At 34.5% G+C, this 5,831-nt stretch overlaps 1 pseudogene; it reads left to right on the plus strand.

Annotated features, from left to right (window-relative positions):
- The first annotated feature begins 4,636 nt into the window (after window positions 1-4,636).
- Window positions 4,637-5,459, plus strand: LOC141549353 (ribosome biogenesis protein NSA2 homolog pseudogene; annotated as a pseudogene).
- The last annotated feature ends 372 nt before the right edge of the window (window positions 5,460-5,831 follow it).

Raw genomic sequence — 5,831 nt, forward strand, 5'->3', positions numbered from 1 at the left:
ACATTTTTTTAAAGACAACTTTCATCCTATTACTTGCCTGCCCAAAAACCCACAATAGCTTTTTATTGCTCAATACAGCAAGTATAAATTCCCATTTCTGACTTTGGAGGACTTCCATGATTTGGTCAGTCCTCTAACCTTTCAAACTTATAGTCTACTACTTCTTCATGTGTACTCTCTGATATATACAACAAGATAGCTTAATCTGGAGTCAATGAATTTTAAACACACATACACATAATGTGTGAGTGTATTTGTGTATTATGTGGTGTTTATACACACACACATAATATTATTATTTTCTTTTTTAATAGTATTTTATTTTTCCAAATACATAGTTTTCAACATTCATTTTTGTAAGACTTACAAGGAAACCCCCAAACTGAAAAATCCTTAAAGGAGAAAACCTCCTTGGACTCTGCCTCAGGGAGGGGACTCCACCCTAAGTACAAACAGTTGCATCTTTGTTATCTGGCTCAGTCCTGAAACCCATTGAATTCAATTCAAATTCTAATCCTGGCTGAATCCCAGCCTGGAGCCAACCTGGGACTTCACCCACAACCTCCTTTAGCTAAATCTCTCATTATAAAAGAGCCACGTTGGAGCCCTCTCTTTGCAGAGGTTCCAAACATGCCAGCCTTATGCCTGGCATGCCAAGGATCTCTGTCCACTGGAATCCTATTTTATCTCCACCTTAATTTTTTTTTTTACTAATTAGACTTTAACTTTACTTCCAAACCCCAAAATAAACCTCTTTTATCAGTCTAGGTTTTCAGGTCTGTAAATTCCTTTATAGGGGACTCTTGCACCACCACTAGACCTCAATTAACCCTAATTTCATTTATTTACCCCAATTCTAGATCTCATCAAGACTTTGTATTTTAAATTTTTCTTCCTATCTTCCTTATTTCCCTCTTTCCCCAAGACAGCAAGCAATCTGATATAGGTTAAATGTATTTTAATATTTGTCATGTTGAGCAAAAAAATCAGATTAAAAAGGGAAAAAAAAAACTCATGAGAAACAAACAAAAAGGTGAAAATACTGTGCTTCAATCCATATTCAGTATTGATAGTTTTTTCCTCTGGACACATACATAACATTATTTCATCTTAATTGGTTTCCTTTATAATTCTATGTATTTTATGCATCTAAAAATTTCTTCAAGGGGTCTATATGTCTCTTTAGTCTGTAAAAGATGTCAATGGGACACACACAGGTTAAGATCTCATGAGATTTAACACTAATTTCATTATCTCCCATAAATGTCATATATATTCTTGTCTCCTCATCTTTACATGTAGTCTTCCATTACCCTGGAATATCCTCTCTGCCTGATCAACTCCTTTAAAGTCCTGATCAAATTTCATTGTGAAGTCATCTGCACTATTCCAATCCCTAGTGATTCAACTAGAATATATATATATATATATATATTGTATCCATTTTGTCTGTAACCTCCTCCCAAATAAATCTACCTTTTGCCAAAAAGAATGGCCATTGTTAATTCTTCATATGACCAAACCCCAACATTTGGTGCTTACCATCATCTAGTGTCTAAATCAGCCACATCTTTCTTGAAGAATCACAGACAAACAACAACAACAATAGATAAGTAATGCTGAATAATGTTTATAAAGTAAATTGTCTCCTGATGGCTGATTGAAGGTTTTGTTTTGAAAATGGATATTCTTTAGTAGTTACCTTTTCCATGTTTCTTGCTTTTGGTAGACTGTGAAGCCCATTAATCAGCATTTCAAACCACCTCCCACTCCCTGAAGTTGGATTTTAGACTGAAAGCTTTTGACTCATCATACCAAGAGTGTGGCTGGCTGAGACTCAGCTGCCTCCAGCTATCTGGACAAAGATATCCAGTCTGACCACTTAAGTTGAACAATGGGGGAATTTCAAAGTCATGAGCCTAATGCTTTATGGCTAGAATTCACCTATATGAGAGTTGGATTAGTCTCTTCAGAGACCTCAAGGATTGGTCTCTGAACAAGAAAATAGAAAAACTCTACTAATAACTAACCTACTAATAATTAGTTATTAATAATAGAAAAATAATTTCTCTCAACACACTTTAATCTTAGTATTGAATGGGACTGATTGGAAGAAGTATTTGTCAGTATTCAATCACATGATCCCTGTTCCTGTAAAGTTCTTGAATTGTGAGGGTCTGGTTGTCTGCTCAATTATAATCCTTCTCTGGGAGGAGATCTGTAAAATCTTTTCCTCTGTGCGCAGGTTTCTTGGGAGCTCTGAATCTCCTCCAACTCTTGTCCTTTCTCAAATCAGACTGGTCTCCTTTCAGCCTGCCTGGCATCAAGACTTTATCCCAGAGTTGATTATCTCAGACCCAATGCTGCCCTTCTTTTATCCTCCCAGAGAATGGGCATGGGATAACGCAAGGGCTTCTGGGAAACATTACTTCAACCAATGAGCTTGCTCCTCCTAGAATTCCTAAGGTGTAAACTCCCTTTAAAAGCCCAAACCAAAGGTTTGAGCAAGAGAACTGTCAAGTCAACCTGAATTCTCACCTTGTCACTGTCCAGACAACCTGAGTTCTCACCTGGTAATCCTAACATGTTCTCAGAGCTGGAATCCTGGGGAAGTCATATGATTTCTGAAGGAATGAACTTTGCTTTCTGGAAGGATGATTATTACAGGAAGAGACATGACTTGTGGGAGGCAGCCAACATTGGTGACTGTTGTTCAAGTATGGTTGCGTCCTTTTAGTCTACCCAATGAGAAGGCTCAGTCGTTTGCTTTTAAACCCTGGGGAAGCTGGAAACAGGTCAGGTTCTAGGAGCACATGGTGGAGTTGGGATAGCTCCCAGGTGTATTTGGGCTTCTCCCAATAAATGCTTTCTCTTTGTACCTCATGATGTCTCTGATTAGTTAATTGGGAAAGGGGGATCTTGCATCCATCTCATCCCACACAGTATTAATATTTAAGTCTAGAAAATAAACAACAATAAAAATGAATCTAGCATAGATTTCTGAGAGTGAAACATTCACATTAAATATTTAACTTTTTTTTCAAGCCAATCAGAGCAGATTGAGCATACCTATGGTTTTATAACTTTTCCATTCTCTTTTCTAAGGTTTTACTTAGTTATTGAATTTTCATTATCTTCTTCATATAAAGATTTTCTTGCATTTTCACTTCCTAGTATTTTTAAAATTATGCTGAGACTTTTTGCTCATTTATTTCTTTGTCTTTCAGGTTTTTTATATAGTTTACCTTATGATTATTTCTTTCCATTCTTCAGTTTTAGCTGTTGCTCCTTTGATTTTATTTGGCACATTACTCATAGTTTTGAAGTGATGAATTCACAACTTCTTATCCTGCCATACTATAATGCCAGAGAAACTTAGGCAAGATAGAGATTAGAGAGTTTTTAATATTTTATTTGGATTTCTGAGAGGGAGAGATTTTCTGGGACCAAAAGATCCATTTTGGTCCCAGATATTCAGCATTGAATGTGAGATTCCAACGACTCATGTATGTTTCCATAGATCAGGGAGAAAGAGGTGGAGTCCGAACACTGGGAGATGTCAGGAATTTCCAAGGACAGACCATCAATCTGATTCTAATGGAGTAAGGGAGGTGAGGAACATAAATTCTTGATAACTTAGGAGAACTTAGGAGCCAGGAAGTCTGAACTCCCCCTTATCTAGAGATTACACATTTACAATTTATAACTTTAGAGTAGCTAGCCCTAAATTATATCTGTCTTAATGGTCAGGAGGGGGGCAGGATTGCAACCAGAGGGATTGAGACAGAACAATTCAAGGAATTGAGGCAGAACAGTTCAGGGAAACTGAGACAGGACAATTAGGGGAACTGAGGCAGGACAATAAAAGGGAATTATGGCACAACAATACAATCAGAAATCTTTATATAGAATTTTAAAGAGATCTAATTATAACATATATGGCAAATCAATCTGATTCATAAAACACAGAATAAACAAAACAATAATAAATTTAAAACTATGGAACAGTAATGCTTTAAAATTTATGTTATGTTGACTTTGAAAATCAAACAAAGGCAGCAGAACTAGTTTCCATTTGAGGAAATATTTAATTCCTCTACTTAATTTAAATTTAGTTATTAGTTTCAATGGATTAAATTGGACCTAGATATTCCATGTGTTTGGACAGGGCCAATATGACCATTTGTGCATTTAAGTGTACAGTTCTGCAAATGGACACTGAAATCCAGTCAACTGCACAGAATATTTATTGATTTATTCACTTCTGGGATCATCTGAATGGATTATTTAGATTTATTTATTTGCTTAGAAAATACATCAATCTGAATGTCTTTATAATATTTAGCACATCATATATGTAATTAACTTTTGTAAATAAAGGGGTTTAGGAATCAGAGTATAGGCAGATATGATTCATCTTCCTTTTGATGTTTTTAACTTTACCCCAAATAACTAAAAAATAATGTTTATTTAATTATAACATACTCACTAGTTCCTGCCAATCTTCCTTCTCCCCAAAATCTCTCAAGCAGAAAGGAGTGTGCAGATTCTTATTTGAGAATTTTTGCTGCTAAAGGACAGGGTCTGAAATTTGAAGGCATTTTTAGTAGCTCTTTGATGTACCCCATTTGTTCCCATGCCATAGAAATAATACATGGAGTTACTCTGAAAATGGTATGGCTACCACTTGGATTACCAAGAGAAAAAGAGAAAGAAGGAATGCTGAGAATCTAATGAACATTCAAAGAAAGCAAAGAAAATGATTAGCCTAAGGACCAAATTCTATCATAAACAGCATCACACTGAGAAGATTCAGATGAAAAACATTTTCAAGATGCATAAAAATAGGAACACCCAGCAATAGAATGATGAAAAATTTCCCCATAGAACAGCATCTGCATATTTGTTAGACAGAAAGTATAATCTCTAGCTATATGGTCCTTTCCAACACAATTAAGCAAAAATGAAAAGAAAAGCTGATAATTGGGAAGTGCTCTTGCCAAAAGTTCATGCCCAGGGAGAAACAGAAGTGTTCAAATTATTCATATAGATAAGAGAAAGGAGAAGGTTTGGAAGAAAATGATTACTAAAATTTGCTTTGTTACTTGAAAACCACTGAAATATGAAAGATTTATTAGGCTAAAGGGTTTTTGTTTTTTAAGAAGATTCATATAACTCATTCTGAACTCAAAGCCACTTTTTACCTACTCACACTTGGTGTGAAGAATCTCTCAATTCCACTATATATATATATATATATATATATATATATATATATATATATACATATATATATATATATATATAAATATAACTTACTGAAGAAATTGTCATTGAAGTGAATTTGAATGAGTTTGGCCTTGAGAAGGAGGCAAAGTTATCTGAGAAAATATACACAGGTTAGCAATAGCCTGGAAAATGATGGATACATAAATGCTATTTTGCATTTGATTGACTGAAATTCTATATTCTTGACAATTATTAAAGGCTTTATATCAAGAAAGCCATAATAATTGCTACATTGAACAGCTGCATTGAACATAACCATTCTATCAAACCTGATTATAATGAGGTGTACTTAAACAAATTCTATTTTTTATGCTTCATATTGCTTTTAAAAAGACTCAGTTCTATACATTGGTTGTTTTGATTTGAGGTTAACTTGGAAAGGAGAAGAGACAATATTTTCTATTCCTCTGAAATTTTTTTCCCCTATTTTGAAGTAGTTATAATTAAAAAAATGCTTAAAAAAACAAAGAATTCCTTTTATGACACAAAGATGGTTTGGGAGAGCAAAAGCAGAAAAAAAAATTATAGGCCAGTTTCTTTAA

Source organism: Sminthopsis crassicaudata, chromosome 1 (genome assembly GCF_048593235.1).
Source record: "Sminthopsis crassicaudata isolate SCR6 chromosome 1, ASM4859323v1, whole genome shotgun sequence".
Taxonomy (NCBI): domain Eukaryota; kingdom Metazoa; phylum Chordata; class Mammalia; order Dasyuromorphia; family Dasyuridae; genus Sminthopsis; species Sminthopsis crassicaudata.